This window comes from Falco biarmicus, chromosome 6 (assembly GCF_023638135.1).
Source record: "Falco biarmicus isolate bFalBia1 chromosome 6, bFalBia1.pri, whole genome shotgun sequence".
In the NCBI taxonomy this organism is placed as follows: Eukaryota; Metazoa; Chordata; class Aves; order Falconiformes; family Falconidae; genus Falco; species Falco biarmicus.
The window spans coordinates 55,399,539-55,419,688 of record NC_079293.1 but is presented as its reverse complement, the minus strand read 5'-3'; the positions used below and the strand labels follow the sequence as shown (position 1 = coordinate 55,419,688).

The 20,150-nt window shown below is 40.0% G+C and overlaps 1 protein-coding gene across 21 annotated transcripts in view; it reads right to left on the bottom strand.

Moving 5' to 3' along the window:
- Positions 1-18,077, bottom strand: part of EPB41L2 (erythrocyte membrane protein band 4.1 like 2) — a 123,750-nt gene extending 105,673 nt beyond the window's left edge. For 20 of the 21 annotated variants that reach the window (XM_056342723.1, XM_056342739.1, XM_056342729.1 and 17 more), the window contains exons 1-2: positions 17,974-18,077; positions 14,007-14,088 (exon numbers count right to left, since the gene is read on the bottom strand). The gene's annotated coding sequence lies outside the window, so the exon portion shown is untranslated. Of the gene's footprint in view, positions 1-14,006; positions 14,089-17,008; positions 17,072-17,973 lie in introns of those variants that run through there. The other variant, XM_056342724.1, reaches the window with a different exon arrangement.
- Between the last annotated feature and the right edge of the window lie 2,073 nt (positions 18,078-20,150).

Here is a 20,150-nt window from a genome sequence, read left to right as displayed (position 1 = left end):
TTCATTACTATAGCATGGCAATGTTATATGGTTAATTTCATATAAAGCCATGTAAGTGATACTAGTAAAATACTAGACAAACCAAGGCTAGGATTTCAAAAGAGTCCTCATTAAGGAAAAACTAAGGGTAGCTAACAATAGATTCAAAAGATTTTGTTGAAGGACAAATGTGTAGGAGGTATTAATGACTATGTTAAAACCTGTGTCAAAAATAATCTTACTGCATTTAAGAAAATTCTTACTTTAGTAACAAGGCTTCCAAAGAAGCATCAGTTGTCATTTAGGTCTAACAGAGAAGAGTTTCCCACATACTGAAAGATGACCAGCAAATGACTTAAGTGTTACTGAGGTAATGCTCATGACTATTTTCCCTAACTTGCAACATCCTTCTGCTAGTTAACATCTTTTCCTATTTGAAAAAAGGGAGGAAATAAGACCTTTCACTCATAACAAGCTGTCAGATATTTCAGTTGCTAAATAAGATATATTCAGCTGAGTGAACTTAAAAGCTTACAGACCATACAGCAAAACAATTGACATGGTTTTTGGAACAAAAGTCAACACCACACAGAGTGAGTTTATGTAGCAGCAAGATTTGCCTGACAGCAAAAGGCAGTCTACAAATACTCAGTTTTACAAGAAGTATTAACCATTTCTGAAGCAAAATGCAGGCAGAAAGGTAAAATATTTCAGAGGGGGAAAAGTCTGCTAAAATAAATCAGAAGTCTCAAATGTAATTTGAAACATTAACTTCTGCCTCCTAGTCATAAGATTTGCATAACTGCCAGAAGTCGAACTACTTTGCCTCACATACAGAGTTTAAGCCCTATCTGACATCTTCTCAAGACCTATCTGTACAAATAAATAACGATCAAAATGAAACAAAACAAATCTGTTGCCTTTGCTTTACAAGATGAATCATGTGACTTTTCATTTTTAACCATAAGTTTACAAATCACAAGCTAGGCAAACTTTCTATGTCTGTACGTAGGTACATACACACTTAAGTGTAAAACTTGTTCTCTGTAGTGATCCTTTTTTGACTAATCCTGTCCTACCCTATTAATACCATCTGAAACACCTTACACAAGCCTGGAAGCTGGTCTTCAGAATCAAATATGAACTCTATGCTCTTATAAGGAGTGCCAAGGTAATCACTGGTGAAATGTACACAGACCATATGTGACAGAGCATTACAAGACAAAACTAGCAGGACCCTCTCCCATATCGAACAGATGCCTAGGGATTCACAATAGACTGTTGTCTAGCACTATGTCCCTGCTGCACATTATGGTTTGCAGGTTCATCCAGTTTTAGGCCCCCCAGTACAATACAGCTGAGGACATACTGGTGCAAGTCCAGCAATGATGGTTAAAGGCTTGCAGCATCTACTGTATGAGGAAAAACTGAGAAAGCTGGAATTGTTTAGACTTGGAAAAAGAAGGCCTGGGGTCAGGGGATCTTATCACAGTGTATAAATATCTGATGGGGTAGTAAAGAAAAACAGAGCCAGTCTCTAGACAGTGGTAACTAGTGAAATGATACAAAGCAATGGGGACAAACCAAACAAAGAATATTCTACTTAAAATGTAAGGGGTGGGGTGAGGATATTTTCTTTACTCTGAGGGTCAAACAGTGGAACAGGTTGCCCAAAGAATTTGTAGAGTCTCCATCCCCAGAAGCATTCAAATCTGACTGGACAAGGTTCTGTGACCCTGCACTGAGCCGGAGAAGGGGTTGCACTGGACAGTCTCCAGAGGTCCCTTCAACCTCAACAATTCTGTACCTCCTGGCACAAATAATGTAACTAATTGTGTTCTCCAAAGGAGGCAGGGAAAAAAAACCCCAAACAAAAAACAAAGTAAAGACAAGAATGCCTTTATGTTCTTCTATAACAGATGCCAAGTACTTCACAAAAAACAAACCAGAATGCCTACCTCAAACCAGCTAACAATCTAACCAAACTGAGACCAAGAGATACCAGCCATCACCACATGCGTGAAGAATAGGATGACAAAGACTATTTTGACCTCCAACGAGAATGCTGTTTGAAACATTACAGTTGTTGACCAGGTTTCCTACCGAAGTAAGACCTATGCTATCATACGGCCTGTTCATCTCTGTTATCCTTCTCTAGTAATGTTTAAGTTCAATGGTCAATTTTAAGCAAATTTAGCAGTGACCCAGAGGTCTCAATACTACTTAATTTCTACAAGACTCACAAAATCAGGAAAAACTCACAAACCAGGTTTGGCAGGAAAGAAACCCAAATTAGTGAAATTAGTATGAACCCGTAAGTAGCCTATTCTATTTGGCTTACTAGCTTTACAGTCAGCACTTACCAGCCAGACAAAATACATACTTCCCTAGCAATATTTGGATGGTTCTGCACCAGGTATTATTTAGGCAACAAAAGAATAAAACAAAGGAAAGAGGTACTGACAGCACAGAAACATTTCTTAGTGACAGGAAGAAAGCTGACATTTTATTATAAAGGAGATCAAGACAAAGTCATAGAAAACAATGTTTCATGAGTTCTTCCACTAGAACTTAGTTTTCAGTATTTAAAGTCCTGATGCGTTCTGGTAAACTTGAAATTAATTCTGAGGAGGATTACAAGGAGGATAACAACATATTTGTCACCACTAGCTAGGAGAGGCTAGTATTTCATCTAGAGAGGCATCAGAGCACAAGGAGAGGAAAAAGAAGAAAAAACATTAAGTGGAGCAATACTTCAAATGCATGAAAAAATGGTTAATACCTAAGAATTCTACTGCTCATATCCTGCTTTTACCACACTACTACCACATTCATTAGAAAGTTTTGAAAGGAGTTGGCAGAAGCAAGTCCAGCAATGTAAGCCAATTTCAGCTGATAGTAGATAGGTAGGATCTCTAAATTCAGTGTATTCAACTTGCAGGACTCATGATGAGAGTTTTGCATTCTGGGTTTCTTCCCTCCCCCCTTTTCCCACTCACCACCACTGCACTCAGAATGCAAACTAATTTGTGTCTTTAGCCCAAAGAATCTGCACTCAGAAACAAGTGGACAGTTAGTTGATCATAAAAGCACAAAGAGGGAGCTACAGAGCTCTGCCTGCTGCAGGTATTTGAACTGATAATGCAAAGAGAATGATGCAGATAAAAATAAGAAATAAATCTGTCTCCCAAATTGCTAGTTGATAATTTTGGTCAAATATTCATGATGGTTTTGCAAGTAATCCGACTGAGCTGGTTCACACTGATTACCAATGTACCTCAACTGCTGCAGATGACAAATCTGAGAAAACAAAAGTTCAGACAGTCATCCTAGAATTTTGGCAGCAGCAATTCCTCAGACTACAAATAACGCATGGCGCCACTTCTGCACTCCTGCCACATGGACACAGAATTTGTTCCAGTTGACTTTACTGGGCATGGTGACCTCTTAGACTGAAAGCAGAGAGCACAACCACTATGTATGGAAACAGAAGTGTCATGTCCTGTATCAAAAGGTTACCCTTACAGCTGGGTAGTCCATCTACTTCCAATCTGAGCACTAATGGACAGTTGCAATGGTAGTTTAGACATAAGCAATATATAAAGCACTTTGGTCTCACCCATGGAACTGATTATACCAACTTCCATATGTTTTTATTTTGAAGAACACACCATGTTCAGTAGGCTGTGTTAGAGGTATCTATCATAAAATACATCAGAGAAGTTCATTTGCAGCCTGCATAGAGCTTAAGTTTCTTAATTAAGTTTCTTGACTTGGAGGAAGATAAAACAAAAGTATAAATCAAGTTACAATACTCTTGAGAGTCTACAGGGAAGAGAAAAAAAAAAAGTGAAGGGTCTTTGGCTTCTTATTACAAGAACTCAGCAGATCTGATTTAGAGCTCTCATAATGGCATCTCAACCTTTTCTGAAAGGTCAGGAGATACCTCCTTTAATAACACTCTAGTCTCCTAATGCTTATGTAAGCTACAGAACATAGATACAATAGTCATAAGACCACCAAAAATGAAATAATTTTTAAAAATTCATAAATCTCCTAATGCATCTATCTTTGCATTTTAGAGAGAAAATTCACTACAAAAAATTCCCTCCCAAAACCCGTATTTTCTGCCTGCCTATCAACTGCAACAGTTCAACACCCTCTTCTTGTGCAAACTGCTCATAGTGATTTTAGAAAGTCACTCTAACTACCATTTTTGATGCAAGGACTTTTTTAACTGAGAAGTCACACGGTTTAAAAATACAGTATTACTGTAGGCAATGACAGTCTATCAGAATCAGAAGCAATTAGTTCTGCTAATACTCCTGTTATTTCTTATATATATTCTTTAAGGCAACAGCAACAACAGTCAGTGAAGTTGTTTTAGAAATATTTTAGCTTTATAAACTGAATTAAACATTTAAGTCAAAATTCCCTACAGAAGAGGAAATAAAACCATTCACAGGAAACAAGGCAGGATCTTACTGATAATACATTGCTATGCTGACTCAAATGTCTTGTGAGCACAAAACCACAATAATAGTCACTGCATTACATCAGACTACAAGTCTCTTCACTTCTTACTCTCTCTGCTTTATGCCATTCAAGAACTAGCTGCTAGTCAGGCCTTTAAATATCACCATTTGCACTATGATGCTAGAAGAACAGTCACAAAGCCCACTGCCTGTAAGAAGAAAAAGACTAGCAGCATTTACCCATGAGGTGGAATATGCACAGCTTATCCTAAAAGGGTGGGTAAAAAAAGGCTGCAGAACAAAAAAAAAAAAAAAAAAAAAACACACCAAAAAACCACATAGGTGAATTTTAAACACAAAATAAAACAGAAAGAAAAATCGTGCAACTTTAGATTCCTCCTTTTCTCTTATTTCTCACCCCAAAAGTTATGCCCTCTTTAGCACATCAATCAGAAGTGGAAAGCTATTTGAAGTAAAAGCTCAGGTGCTTGTACCTATGTGTTAGTGATTTTTCTTTCGCTATCACTTCTCCCTGTGCAGCAGCAAGCAAAGAATTTAGTTTAATCTTTCTGCTCAGTTCCTCAAAACTTCTACACTAAAGTTTACAAGTATGTTTTGAAGCAAAACAACAAAGCATACACATGATTCAAAACCAACCAAATCAGTGGATCAAACTGGAAAACTGAATATAGTACACATGCTCTTTCAGCTGAAAAGCATTGAATTGCTGGCAAAACTCTTGCAGAATATTTTAGCCCTTTGTAGAATTACCAGCCCTTCAGGGTATCAGCATCAAAGACAGTTTTGTCATGTGAATGACTGCATACTCTTGAAAAGTAAGTGTAGCCTATGGCAGTGCTTTTCAAGCATACAGACATATTCATAAACTGAAAGGTTTTCCATGTGAAGGAAGTTACACCTCAAAAGATAACAAGGCATCTCCCTTAGTCTCACAGGGTGAAAGGAGCAACAACAGTTTTTAAAACAAAAGGTTAGACATGGAGCATGGGAGCATATTCAGGTTAGTCTGATTTTGCAGGAAAAGAGTCTTTATATTGTAAGCATGTTGATGTAAGGTCTATGTTAATTATCTTGTTTGCAGCAATAGTTACATTGCCTAGTTTTAAATGAAGAATTCTGAGGTGGCTGCTTCAATTTCAGCTAAAGCCCTGAATGTGATCACCTCCACAGAAGGCAAGAAGAAGCCTTCCATATTGATGTAGTGTGGCATTTAAAAGTGCCAGCTCTGGATCAGGTAACATTTTGCTGCTCACAGCAGAGACAAAAAGTTTTGCATACCTTTGGAATGTATCACCATCAGACCACTCATTACAAATGCTCCTTTAAGGATGGCTAGCAGAGCAAAAGCCATCTTCAGATCCTCAGTAGTACATGACTTTGTAAACCACAGTAGTGTTTACTTTAGAATTAATTCAAGGGGAGACAGAAAAAGACAGGAAAACAGAAAAAAAATAAAGTGAGGAGGAGAGCTTACAAAAGTCTTGCCTGGAGGTGCAAGGATGAAAGGCAGAGAAAATACGTGGAACTACACCTTTAGAGGATAAACTGAAATGGACAGGAGGGAAAAGAAATCATACTCAAAACAGCACATCTACTGCTGAAAACTGAAGCCCAGTAAGCAAACAGTTGCTTAATGTAACCTACACACAGGATACTCAGCCTCCTACTTCAAAGGCATCTCCATGAGTACATTCTTGTTTTAAAGGTCCCATGTTAGTAGCAATAGTTCAAAAGTACTATCTTTGAATGATCCATGGATACAGAGTTGCCAACTGATATCACTACTTTTATAAGCTCAGATTCAGTACTGAAGAAGAAAATTTACAGTCTAGTTAGTGGCCAAATCTGCTGTTCAAATGTTCGCACATACAAGATACATATGATCAAAGATACAAAAGTCACATTCTACTCAAAGCTCACCAAACCAGACAAAGAAATTCAGTCAGAAATGTCTCGAGTATCTCCAGTTCCAATTAACTCCTACACAGTGGTACATGTTCCCTCCATGCCATCATAATTTACATACCACTTCAGACTATTAATGCTCTGCAAAAATATGTTTAAAGAAAATTTATTTCTGTAATTTTACCTTACGCTACTGAAAAGTAGAACTATTTATAATTTTAAGCTTGTAAAAATGTAGTGGCAAAACATGGTTTGTCTTCTACAAAAAAAAAAACAAAAAACAAAAAACAACTGCTAATACCCTAACGGCTGCAAGCAAACAACTAGAAAAATGGTACAGATGGAACTCCCATTACAGCAGAATCTTGCTGTTCTAATAAGAATATTTAATACTCATTAAGTTTTGTTTTGACAGATGTCAGTTGTTATTTTACGATTGTTTCTCTTTTATAGAGGCAGTATACACTGCAAAACCTTCCAACTGTTTCTATACAGAAATCAAACTAACATTGTTCCATCATGTGAGAAAGTTACTCAAGCCTCTACAACACCAAGAAATTTCAGTAAGAGAATTTCCCCACAATTATCCAAGTATCAGTTACGTTCTTGAACTATCAGAGAATAATATTATGCCTGAAAGCATCTGGGAAAGTAAAAAAACCTTAACTGCACAGATCAGATATTTTGCATCGATGTAACAAAATTAGATTAATCCAAGTCGTATTTGTCATGAAACACCGTTGCTTTGCATAGATACACAAGAACCCTCATCCTCAAATCAGGAGATACTTTCAAGAATGTAACTGTCATCGGACAGCAGACCAAAGCCATCACAAGACAGACATGTCCTGCAGACTGTCCCCTCACACAGCAGCAACACATTTGGAGGTAAGTGATTGGCTCCAACACATTGGCAGGAGGCAGAACCTGAAGCTAGTCAGCAGAAGTTTCTCTTCTGTAAAAGAAATAAAAAAACTTTGTAAAAAAAAAAAAACAAACCACACCAAAACCAAAAAAAACCACGAACAACTTTGTTTCCAAAAAAAAGAGGAATCATCTTTATTCCATTTTATACAAAAAGGAAAAAAAAAAAAAAAGGATGATTGAAGAACAAGCAAGAATTGACAAGTTACAGAAACAATGGGCAACACAGAAAAACCTGTGTAACTCAGAAGTGTTGATAAGGCAGGATATTCTTCTTCTAGAAGCTAGTAGTGCCTGCTGCACTACTAAGTTTCAGCTCAACTAATTGCATATTAAAAATCATCTAACTTCACTAAAATTAAAAAACAACTACCTTCTCTACTAAAAGTTACCTCAAAGAGGAAACTGCAAAATTTAATTAAAAATGGATTAAAATTTAAGAGAGAACATCATCCAACAATAAATAAAAGGTAGACCAAAAGAAAATAGCACTCAAGAAAAATACAGTCAATTCCTAATTAAAAAAAAAGACATATGTCTACAATAAGGTTAGACACATCCAAAAAAATACCATTACAACAGCAATGTATTTTATAATACTGTCTTGCACTAGCTCCTGATGCTTAAAACTTAAAGCACTTTCCCTATTACAAGAACTAGGATAACTTCTTCATATTCATTGTAGTACAAGTTCTAACACACAAAATCCAAGTACTTCAGTCCAGCTTTGATTTTTATCATTGCTGAAAATACAACAATTTCAGCTCTGAAGTGGTAGTTGATCAAAAGCACAGTCCAACATCAGAGGAGTATGGTCAGAGAAAAGAATTCACCTTCAACATGAACATGCAAAGTTAAAAAAAAAAAAAGCAACCAACCAAAAACCACAGCCATAGCCCAACAAAAACATTCAACAACAAAACTGTAAAATATTTCATGTATTCCTATAAGATGTTTTTAATCAACCCCATTTTGATGTCAGCCAGCCTACCTTTAAGTTCTTAAATAAAAGTACTAGTTAACTACCTCTCCAAATGATGACCCATGAAATAAGGTATTGTAAATCTTTTGTATTGTCTAATTGACTTATTTTTGTTAGGTTCCTGTTCACTCTGAACTGCAGGAAAGTTGTTTGCCATACACCTCAATGACAATTTTTCCTCTACAATTTTTCTGAATCACCAAGAACTTCCTGAGACTTACCTCAAAATTTAAAAGCATTCCTCAAGAACAGTATCTCCTAGAAACTGATAGCCAGGAACAGCACTAACCATCACATAACTCTACTATGCTAACCTACCCATAGCTCTGGATGAAGCTAGTTTTGTTTTTGTTTTGTTTGTTGGGCTTTTTTTGTTTTGTTTTTAAGCAATGAATAAAGTTACATTGAATGGGATCTCTGAGAACATGAGCTTCGCTTTGATTTGACTTGCTACCTACATGATCAGTTTACCAAGACACACCTATGAACATACTGGTCTATCTGAAAAAAAAACCCCAAAACTTCAGTGAGGAAGATTAAAAAAAAAAAGCACCACCAAAAACCCAATAAGAATCAGGAAGAAACTGCATTCTTCCAAAAGAAATACTTATGCTTTTACCTTCTTGACATAACCAAAGGTCTGAAAATATTTACAGAATATGAAATCATTTGTTGTGACTTGTGCAGTTAATTGAACTGTTTTTATATTGATCCTTCCTGCCATCATCATGTACTGTTGTTAACCTTGGGAACAATATAATATAAAAGCCCACTTAGAATTTGAAAACTAACACTTGCAGAAAAATCTCTTTAATGTAACTACTTACATGGAGTCTTAAAACATTTAACCAAAAAAGTCAAAGAAAAGCTGGCTTGTTTTTAAAATGAGTAAAACAAGAATAGCCTTGTGATCTTCTGAAAGGATCCATGGATAGTAAGTACCTTTGCAAGCTAGTAACCATCATTCAGCAGTAAAAGAAAGAAGTAAGTTGACTAACTTCAGTAAGTTTAACATCTAAACTGCAACACAGTAGCTTTTTTCTACCCCCTCTCCTTTTTTGTAAATAACTTCACCAGGCAAATTAATCTTCCCACATCAATAAAGAGCTTATGGATACAAGAAATTTCAAACCAGAAAATTAAGGCTCATGACAGTGACTAAACAGTTCATCCGATATAATAAAAAATAAAAACTGTTTTCATCTGGTCCCATTCCAAATGGTCCAAATGCTACATATGGTGTATGTCTCTTTATCTAAGGCATATGACATACTAAAACAGCACCAACAGCTGAGAAATTTTATGCTAAACCAATCATCTTCATAGTAGGTGTTGTCTTGGAATGCCAGTTAAGAAAATGAAAACAACAGCAGGAAAAAAAAATTAAAAGGTCTGAAACAATGAACAAAAGGTCTGAAAAATGCAGAGAAGCTGCATTTTTATAAAAGAAAAAAAATAATATGGCTGAAGCAAATCTGCTCCCAACATATCAGGAGCATGTTTTGCATTTTTCACATTAGCTTTTAAAAATCCAACTGCAGACAGCAAATAAAACCTTCCATTCTTAGCCCAGTACTTCAAGTCTCATGATTCCTCAAGATAAAGAGTTAAATTATTTAGACTTTCAAACAAGTCAGTGCAGTAAAATATACTTCAGTTAATGTATGGGTATTTTTATAAAGCTACATTATGCTTTCTGAAATAAAAGGAAAAGAAGTCCACAATACATAATGGAAACACAAAGTAATGCAGCTTCTAGCATCATCTTTGCATATGACAGCTGAAATTGCACAAACTTCTCCTCCAGAAAGAACCGCCTCCCATTTAACACCTGGTCTTTAATTAAAACTGCAAATTCTGACAGTATTATTGAGCTTGTAATGGTCTAAGCATGAAAATAAAATGTAGGGTTATGTATCTTTTACTAAATTTGCTAAAACAAGTGTTTACAGGTGTGTATGGGGGAGCAGCAGCGAAGACACTTGTCTTCAGTCCTTTCAGGTCTTCAAAAAGCAAGAATATCCAGTTAAATTTGTTATATATGGTTTCTTAAAACTTGGTTATTTTAATATATCACACTGGCACTCCCCCCCCCCCCCCAAGTCAGAACGCTGTCATTCACTATTGTGTTCTGTAGTAAGATTTCATTTTGATTTCAGATGAGGTTTTTAAACACAGATCTCTCTGGCAATATAAGTCATTTTACAGAACATTTTTATGGAGAAAGCACCTTTTCTCCAAGGGTTTTCTACCCTGTATCATAGGACTGAACTATCCCCAAATTCTTTCTAGTTTAATTTCTGCCACCCCACAAGAACAATGTTCTGGTAATAGTGTAAACTGTTTCTACCCCAATACAGTAGAGACCAAATATTTGAGGTAAGTCATTATTCTATTCTGCAGTTATCCCATGGAACTTAAATAGCATCCTTATTTTCTGAAATGACACTGAGACTAAATTCAACTGTGACAAAGAAAAGCAATGTTTTAATATGCTATGCTTCACCTTTACTACTGGATGGAATTAAAAGATAAAGACTGAAAATACGGATTTCAGTCTTCAGAAATGTGTCTAACCCTTCTGTGTGAAAATGTTTCAATGTATTCCAAAAAAATTACAATGGCCTCATTTTGTAAGTAATTATCATACTCAAGGGCTGTGGGGCAGGATATAAATCTGTAAGTGCATAGATCTCATTAAACATTCATTGCTTTCTATGAGATACATTCTCAGGAACACAAAGAGCAGAGAAAGCTGTAAAAGTGAGCCCAAATATCCAACAGCCTTAATTAATTAACATGAGATAGAGGTCCAAAATAGGTTTAATACTAAAACGACTTGCAATTGGGGTTTGTAAAGAAGGAATAGTAGCAGCAGTCCCTGCCTTGATCTGAGCAGCTGCCTCTGACCATTATGTAGATAATCTCTCATCAAAGACCGCTGCATTACAACTTAAGGTTAAGTAACCTTAAGAGCAAACACAGAGTTAAGTAAGCAGTTTATGGGAGTTTTAGTTGTGGGTTCCCACTGCCTCTTTTCCACCAGATGTTGGATTTCTTTAGATTCACGGTCCAATACTGCAATATCCTATCAGAAAAAGTACCCGAAAACACATATAAGAAAAAGGATCCAGTCCTCTAAAAGATGATTAATGGTATACCAGCTTGCTATTTTGCCACATTTTTTTTAATTGATTGATGATAGAACAACAGCAGCTACAGTATTATTATTATTATTATTTAAGTACAACTTCAAATGAAGTAATCCAAACAGAGTAAGACGGCTTCTTTCAGGTGAGGAAACAGCAAACAATTCATTTACAACTAGTGTCTACACAACACAAAAGACCGTATTTGGAAAATGAATAAGAACTTTCAGATCCAAAATGGAAGTGTTCTTTACTCAGGACATACTCAGTATATTCTAAAATTTTATATTAATTAAAGCTTTGGTTTTGTGAGTAACTGGAAGCAATCAAAATGTTTCAAAAAATGTGAAACCCATGTGCATATTTTTATCATCAAATTTTAGTTTTGGTTTGATTTTCAGAAATAGTAGGATACATGCTGAGTCAATCAGAATTTAAAGGTCGCCTAGTATGAGTTCAAAAGCTTGAAGTATGAATATATATTTTAAATCCCATATACAGGATAACTGAGCATTTCAAATTAGAAAAAGCTGTTCTAATTTTCCCTTGTGGTAAGAGAGCACTTCATGCATTTTAAATACGTACTGACGAATGTTATTAAAAATATAAAGTCTATGTTCTTAAAACATTGTAGTCAAATTCTTATCCAGGCCACTAAAAAGAACACCACAGTTACAGTCCATACTTCTCAAGCCACAGCAATGGGATAGCAGTAATTTACAGTAAAATCTCGTGTTACATTTAGCTGTACAACACTACTAATTACAGAGTAATTTCAACAATAAATATTTGGTTAAACTCTGCTTTGTCATCAGTGCAAGCAATTTAAGATGAAACTGATCTTTCAGAGAGTCCACACTTTTTTTTAGACTCTATTTTTATTTTCTGGTAACTGAACATCTTTTCCTACAGAACATTTCTCCAGAACTACCGCTTTGCAAACAGAAAACCGCATAGACAATGTTAGAAGCACAAGGGAAGATTCAAACCTAAAGCACCAAAGCAATCCACAGTTCCCTTTAAACTGTCCTTAGCTAACCCTGTTTCACTATTCAATGCCAAAGGCTCCTAGCAATGACCTTACAGAGCACACAGGCTGCATCACTTAGTAACAGCAAGGTAAGTTAAAAGACAGGCCATATCACACCCTTCAGAGAGAATCCAGGGAGGAGAAACCAAGACATAGACTATGAGCACCATGCTAGATAAAGTATCAAGGAAAACATCCAGTTAACCCCCTAGACACTGACAAAGAAGTCTCCAGTTTTAAAGAGAGGATCCTCCTGCAATGAACCTTCACAACAAGGTCTCTGAAGAGCCAAGCTACTATTAATAAAGCACTACATAGATGAATGGCAGTAGTACTTCATCTCTCTATTAGGAAAAAAAAAACCACAAACAAACAAAAAAACCCCAACAAAGCACTATTACCTGCATCTGAGAATATTCAGAGCCAGCCAGCCAATCAGTTTTTATACAAAAGGCCAACTTTACTGAAGTCAGCCCTTTAAAGCATCTCATACTTTGAGTCCAGTCTCGAAACATCATGTGATCTGAGGAAATTATAATGTGCACAGCAAAGGGTAGGCATCTGAAATTCTCCTTTATGAGGCCTCATAAACATTACCTATAGTTGAGTCCTCTGCTCTTGTAAGAAAGATAAGAGATCCATCCCCTGCTTTCCTCCAGAACTCAGGAAAAAAACCAGGGTATGGGAACATAGAAGGCAAGAAGGTAAAGAGAGTTATTTGAAAATGGAAATAGAATTTGAGTTTTGTTTTGTTGGGGTTTGAAGTTTTACATATCAAGCCCATAGATTTCTTCCAATTGTTTCTATTTTCATGGTAGTATATCAGATGTAAGGACCTACACAAATATAAAATGGAGAAACCAAACCATGAGCGGTAAAGTGAAATTAGAGTGCACTATTCAGTATTATTGTCAGCAATACCTATACAGTTTGCTGGGCAGGTAGCAGAACTTGCAAAGTTGCTGTAATACAGTGCTTGCATAGTGTCACTAAAACATCAGACACTAATGCAATGGAAACAAACTGTTATCCTCCCTCTAAGTCTGTTAAAATAAACAAGCCGGTAATCTTGCTGAGCAGTCCCACTTGCATTACATACAAGTCTATAACCTCATACCATACACCAAACATACATTTCTCATTTCACTAGCCAAACAGAATGGCTATTTTTGGATTACCCAACAGTAATCAATCAATATTCTGTTGATACGGTCTTCACTTAGTCTGTAAATCTCTACAAAACACTCAAAGACATGGTGAAGTCTATGAAAGAAATGTTACTAGTATTATTAACTTTGCAGAAGAGTTTATATCACAAACTTTTTAATTAAGAATTTAAGACTTGCTAAAAGTCAAAATATTTACTGTATCATTAATATCTTTTCCTGTATAATATTATAAAACTGACAACTCACACCATGTAGATTTATCACATCAACAGCAAAAACATCTGAGAAGTTGAAACAGAACACAGAACTTCACCTATTCAGTAAATTCCTACAGTGAATTTTCTGATATTAAAAAAAAAAAAGACAAGTTACCTTTCACTCCAGTAGAAATCTTGAAGATTAGTAGAAAGCAACCAACTATGACAACTGGATAATAGTGCTGTATCTTCTTTACCTATAAGACAGAGTTAAATTTGGAGTCAAAACACACCAAAAGTTATCCCACCAACTGAGTGAATTAGAAAACCAGGTAAAATGGAGCTATGTTTATATTAGAAGTCTATTTTTTAAACATGAACACCCTTCCAAACAGGAAGGGAAAAAACATACAGTCATTTAACTTGCACATTGATTTTACCTAAAAAAAAAAAAAAAAAAAGCGTGGCAGTTTATAATAAATCTAACACTCCTAAAGTCAAGAGGAGCCTTTTATTTCAATTTAGAAGGCCAGAAATAACCCCTTATGATGCAATTTGACTTCTTGTATAACCCAGACTATAACACAATGACACGCTCCCACATCCCCTTTTCTTGCTCCCATACTCCTTCTCGCATTCAGCCATTGTGCGAGTATACAATGAACAGTTTTCAAACACTGCTTTTCTTGGGTTAACGAGGAAGAAAGCCCACCTTCCCTCTTCCCCACCCCCCAACTTAAGTTCAGTTCCAGAATGAAACTGCCTTCTGTATCAGTACATCTTTCTCAGGAAAGCATTCAATCTTGCTTTAAAAACACCTAACAGCAAATATGCTGTACAGTAAAATATGCTGTACAGTACGACCTTTGGTAAAAGCATTTTTACCTTACTGAAATTTACATGTGGTAAAATAAAATGTACAAAACTTGTCCTCTTTCAGTAATGCTGTATACTACAGACATAACTGTTAACTATGTAAATCATTCAGACTGTTTTCCTGCCATTGAACCCTTTCATAGCCACTATTATCTGCTCTCATCCACATTACAGGTAGATCGATCACCATTTTATTTCGTTTCATCCCTTTATAATCCTTAAATATACCGATCTTCTGTACTGAAACCTGCTTCCCAGTTCTTGTAACTTTTAAATTTTTTTCAGGTTATTACTATCAACTTTCTAAAGTTTAATGCCAAATGTGAACCCAGAATTCAAAAAGGATTGTACCAACTACAGAAAGATTTTATTACCTTGTCATATATTTTCTACATTGTTTATATACCTAGTTTGATTTTTTGAACAATGACTTAAAGAGAACTTATGTTCAAATTATTATTAATCACAACCCACAAAGTCTCCTTTAAATGTCTGTACTTTCCAGAACACTTTCCCATTCTCCACCTATGACCCACGTTCTTCATCCTTAAATATATGAGTCGGTAGTTGGCCACATGAAAAATGCATATTTTGCCTATATCCACACTCACCAAATGATTCAGATCATATTAAATACATTAAGCAATACAATTATTCTTCAGGTTACCCTCTCTAAATGAGAACTATATAGTGTTGTCACTGAAACCCCATTAACAGACCTCAACAAGTCAGAATGGCTTCAGAGAGTTGTCTTTGTTTGCTCATACTTTTTAAGTTATATCAAAAAGTGGTAATAAAATTAGAGATTTCTTATGATTTAACTGCAATTCCTGGAGACTTATCAAATAAGAAGTGGAACAAAAGGTATATTTCCAAAGGAATGAAGCCTGGAAGCCTATTCCATGTGACCCGGGCTGTTAAGTTTGAACTCTTCCCTCTTCTCCACTCTCAACATGTGTGCACACAGAATATGTACATATTTTAAAGTTTTGTGTAGACCATTCAAAATGACATTGTTCCAAGGCAAGCTCATCTGCCAAGGGTACAAACTGTTGATACAAACTTTAAGATCCATAACCTCTGAAAATGCAGAAGTGAAGGTCATATTCTAAGCCCAAAGGGAATCAAACTCAGCAGAATGCTGCAATTTAAGCAAGAGAAAGCAGCTCAACTTCCCACCATAGAGGTTAACACCAGACAAAAAACAGCATGACAAGCAGAAATGGAAACTTGTTGGAAGGGAGGAGAGTAGCAGCTGAAGCAGAACACTTCAGATGAATACCCTTTCAGGGCTGCTCCTGCGTAACCCAGGATGTCACGAAACTGGTTCTGAACTGTTCTATAATTGCTTGTCTCTGTAGCTTACGGACTGAATTTATCTGCTGTTTGAAACTTTAAAATATCCCACCAAAGGATACAGATTTACTTTTTAGATAGTTTCTATTAAAGAAGCACTTTGCCTTTTCAAACTCCCCAGGTCTGGAAACATGCAAGTTTATGAGAATTTGCTGAAGGCTAAGTTATGCAGAACTATGTGCTTATTGCATTTCACTAACACTCTGGAAGCACCCATGCTAGCAGACAGGAAAATGCAGCAGTAAAGCTAAGCAAAGCACTACATGTCAACGAAAAAGCCATAAATTACATGTTTTTAATTAAAAATGGGTCTTAGACAGTTTTACAAGAAGAAAAAAACATCCTAATTGAATTGTTTGCTAGTTGTTACTGGTATCAAAGCACCTTAACCTAAGTTTACTCCCTAGCTGGCTATTACTTGTTCCCTGGCAGTGATTTATTTCAGAAGCTGTTTCTGGAAATCATAATCAATAAGATTACAAATGGTCCGACTCCCTTTATGTCAATCAGTGATCATTCATACAGTAACCTCCTCTAAGCCCACTCTAGCCATGCACATTCATGCACAATACTATTAACATATAAAGGGATTAACTTCAACTCAGTGGGATATTCACCTGTGGAAAAATTTTGCACTAAAAATGTTACCACAGTGTTAATAGCGCTTTTGAGAGTATTCAGACTTCACAGCACTGTAATCAAAGTCTTACAAAAGAACAATAATAGGAAAGGAACTTTGGACTTAAATTCATAAATAACATCTCAAGTTTTTTTAAAGACCTCAGTGCATAATGTTCACGCAGGGGCTAGGTCATTAAATCTTGAAAGGTAGGCTATTTTATTAAAAAATAGCAGCTAAAGAACATACAATATGATTCTACACTGACTCTTCCTGAGGAGAAAGGAAATTAGGAACGTACAGCCTTTCCCAATTTCATCCCCTACCTAATTATTGATAAACAGCTTCAGCGCAGGGTCCTACATTTTTCTGCAGTTGCTCACTTACAGCTGAAAGAAAGAAAGAGCCAAGATGCAAACTGATGAAGTTATCGGAACGAGGAAGGGTGCTCTAACAGGAAAAAAACGTGCAAGTCTCCTCTCCTCGCGCAGTATTCACACAAGGGGTACAGGACAGCAGCCGACAGAAATCCGGGCAGATATTCGGGGGAAAACACCCCTCCCTCTCTCGCCCTGGACCAGGAGGTGGCAGACCCAAAAGCGCAGCTGATGCGGGGACGGCCACGACGCCGGGAGCCCGCCCAGCCCCGGCGCCCTGACGTGCCGCCCCCCGGCGGGGCGGGCCCGCGGGGGACAGGGAGCGGCGGCGGGCGGCGGGCGCTGCCCGCGGGGCTGCCCCGCGAGGGAGATTTGAAACTGAGCGGCGAGGAGCGGCACCGCACGGCTCGCCTCGGCGCCCAAACCTCCGGGGGAAGGAGGGAGGGGTCAGCCCCCTCTGGGGCCCCTGCGCGCCCGCGGAGACGGGAAAAGGCCCCACCGCGCGGAGGGGCCGCGGCAGGGAAGCGATCGCCCCTGCCGCGACCACCGCTCTGGACACGCTTCCTCGGGGCCGCTGCCGCCCCCTGCCGTCCTCGGCTCTGACAGCCCCCGACCTCCCGCCCAGCAGCCGCTCGGGGCCGGGAGGGAGGGGGCAGCTCTGCCCGCAGGATGATGGCCCGGCCCGGCCCCGCCCGCGGCCCCCGCATCCCGCGGCGGACGGAGAGGACCAGGGAAAACGCCGACGGATCCGGGGCAGAGCGGCCCCCAGGCGCACGGCCTTCCCCCCGACCCCGCCGCAGCGCTGCGGCTACCCGGCGCCCTCCTCCCCGCCACTCCCCGCTCCCCATCGCCGGCGGAAGGCCTCGCCCCGAGCCACACTCCCCCAGGGCCCCCCTCCCGCTGCCCGCCGGTACCTGCCGCCCAAACGGCCGCCACCGCCGCTCACGCTCACACACGAAATCGAAGTTCCACAACCGCAGCCGTCAGCCCAGCCCGGGAGAAACCCCCGCCGGCCCCGCCCCCCAGCCAATCCGCGCCCCGGCCGCCCCCGCGCCCCGCCCCGCTCCCCGCCCCCTTCTCCTCCTCAGCCGGGCCTCCCCGGCGCCGGCCCGCCGGCTGCCCGCTCCGCCCCCGCCCTCCCCGCCGAGCCCCGCCCCACCGCCATTGGCTGAGGCGGCCGTCAATCGGCAGAGCGGGCGCATCGCCCCCGCCCCCTCTTCCTGGGCCACCAGAAACGGCAACTGCCCGTCAGGCGCGCGGAGTTCCCGGCCCGGAGTCGGGCTGGGCTTACGGGAGCGCTGCGGGACCGCGGACACGGGACTGGCTGCCCGGCAGCGCCGCGGCCGAGCTGGGGCCCCGGCGAGCGCCGTGCCGTGCCGTGCCGTGCCGTGCCGTGCCGTGCCTCTCCCCTCCCGCGGCTCGTCGGGCACGGCGCCGGCCGGGCGGGCGGTGAGGTGCCGCTGTCCCGCACCTCAGTCTCCACAGACTCGCAACCCGCTGATGTTGCGCGGAACGAGCTCTCGCTGGGCTGCGGGCCGGCGGCGCGGCGGGCTGCGCGGGCGGGGGGCGCGGCAGCAGCCCCGCTCAGGCCCCGCGTAGGGGCTGCCGCCAGCCGCGCCCCGCGTGGGGTGGGCGCGTACGCACCGGACGGAGCTCGGCGGGGTCTGGGCAGGGCTGAGCCGGGTGACCGCCTCCCCTGGGCTGCCGAGCGATCGCACTGCGGGGCTGGCAGCAGCCCCTGGGCACCCGTGGGGAGGGAGGCGGTCGAGGAGACTCAACCAGCCTCTTCGCTGTGCTGCACGGTGGGCGGCAGAGGGGCAGCGGGTGTGGGTCGAAATGAGCGGTTCGGGCTGGGCGTAAGGAAAAGCTTTTCCGTGGCTGAGGACAGCCCGGCAGGACAGGGGCTCCTCGGGGGTTTTCACTCCCGGGTGGCCGCAGCCCTGAGCAGCCTGCCCTCGCTGTTGAGTAGGAGGTTGGACTAGAGACCTTACAACCTGAATTTTCTAGTGATCTACAGTCATGATGGGGGCTGTCCTCCACTTAGCCAAAGGTCTTTCAAATGGCTTTGTGGATGCTGGCTGCTGAAAGGCCTGGCTATGAAAAAACCTGATGGAGTGTAATGGCAACTGCTGTGCTGCACAGGCTGCAGGCCCGGGGAGAACTCCAGGCAGCCTGCTCTTGTCACCTTCTCCACCTAAGGGCAAGTCTATTACCCTAGCCCTTTGAGCTCTCCTTTAAACCATATAGTAGCCTTTTCATTCTCTTTATTTCTTCCAGCATAGGAAAAGTGTGTCAAATCTTGGAGCTAGAGGTGATGCTCTGGCCTGCAATTTGTGCATGTATGTACAAGAAGGAAAGAAAAAGCTGGGAGTGAAATGCAGTGCTAACAGGTGTAAAAAACCAAACCCAAGAAAAAAGAAACAAAATGACTGCCTGGATAAGAATGCAAGGCCTCTTTCAGCTTTAATCTTTTCCCATTGATAAAACTATTTATATTACATGCAGTCATACTGAATTTGCAAAATCCAGCACACAGTATACGTTGCTTGTACTTCATCCCTTTTATGCATTATAACTTAAAAGTTAACTACGGACTTCCCACCTTACTCTCATAGGCACACTGAGCAATGCCTTTTTTTTAGTGCACAGAATAGATTTTTCTACTTTGGAGCAGATCTGTGCAGTAAAATAAACTGTGTTATTTCTAGGAAAATTAGAAAGGAGGGCAGAGAGAGAAGAGCAGGATCATGAGGCTGCTGAGTGTTCTTTACAGAATTCTAAAGAAATTGTAAGATACTAAGTTTTATTTATCAAAATTTTCTGTGTGATGCCATGTGCCACATCGCTTGAATCTGATTTTGTGAAGGGGTTGAAGGATGTGTTTTCACAGTGCCAATCTTAAGGTGCTGGGGTCTCATTTAGAGTAGCTTACTACTGAAAATGGGGTTAACAGGCAATATACCGTAAATATTCTGGGTATTTCATAATGCGTAAGATCAAGAAATCAAATCCTATTAGACACTGATGAATATCTTTTCTTTAATCTTGGTGCTTCAGAAGTAAAAGCAGCCCTGCAGCTCATGGGAGTTCT